Source organism: Myotis daubentonii, chromosome 1 (genome assembly GCF_963259705.1).
Source record: "Myotis daubentonii chromosome 1, mMyoDau2.1, whole genome shotgun sequence".
Lineage (NCBI taxonomy): Eukaryota > Metazoa > Chordata > Mammalia > Chiroptera > Vespertilionidae > Myotis > Myotis daubentonii.
In genome coordinates this window covers 124,681,832-124,682,855 of record NC_081840.1, presented here as the reverse complement: position 1 = coordinate 124,682,855, position 1,024 = coordinate 124,681,832, and the positions used below count along the sequence as shown (strand labels likewise).

At 35.0% G+C, this 1,024-nt stretch overlaps 1 pseudogene; it reads right to left on the bottom strand.

Moving 5' to 3' along the window:
* Positions 1–415: 415 nt before the first annotated feature.
* LOC132223269 (U2 spliceosomal RNA) lies at positions 416–555 on the bottom strand (annotated as a pseudogene).
* Positions 556–1,024: the final 469 nt, after the last annotated feature.

The following is a 1,024-nucleotide window of genomic DNA, read 5'->3' as shown; positions in this document are numbered from 1 at the left end:
GATCCTTCTCACTGTAGAATTGCACTCTTGTGTTACAGTGTTTTTGTATATGAGAAACGCCACCTGCCAGTACTTGAAGGTCTCTGAGCATGAGGAATCGACTTCATGCCCTTCAGGTTAAAACATCTCCTGCAAGCCCAGCACAGCGTACCTGTGGTGAGGACAGTGGTATGGATGCTCATATTGCTGTCTTTTAGAGCTTGTGCTACACATATCCTGCTCTGTCTCTTATTATGAGATTCATGACAAATCTGGATTTTTTAAAAAAAATTATTTTTTAGTTAATGTTTGTTTTGCTTTTAAACAGATATTTTTTTGAATTCTACTAAAAGGAATGTCCTTCTCGATTCTTAAAACTATCTGTCTCTAGTGGAGTTCTATAGTAAAAGAAGAGTGATTATTTAAAAATTAAAATATGTTCTAACCTTATCTCAATTAGAAAGAAAAAATTATAAATAATTCACAGTCAACAAAACAGTATTTTTTTTTATCCTCACTGTAGATATATTTTCATTGTTTCTACACTTGATCTTAGCCAAAAGGCCGAGAAGCGATATTTTCATTGTTTCTAAAGGGAGAGGGAGGGAGGGAGGAAATGGGAGGGGGAGAGAGAGAGAGAGAGAGAGAGGAACATTAATGGGAGAAAGATACATCAATTGGTTGCCTCCCATATGCTCCTGACCAGGGATTGAACCTGCAACCTGGGTATGTGCTCCCACAGGGAATTGAACTCATGACCCTTTGGTGCATGGGACAATGCTTAACCAACTGACCCACACCAACCAAGGCACAGTTTTTATTCTTGATTCTCTTCTGACCATATTCATTTTTAGCAATATAAATGAAAATTATTCCTGAGTTTTCTATTAGCATAAAATTAGCAGTCTAAAATTGGGACAATATTTCAAAAAAATTAATTGGGACAATATTTTAAATTTATCTTTATTCTTATTTAGGGAGATGAGACTAGAGATATACTAGCACATTATTTTAAAACCAAATTTTCTTTAAACATATTCTTTTT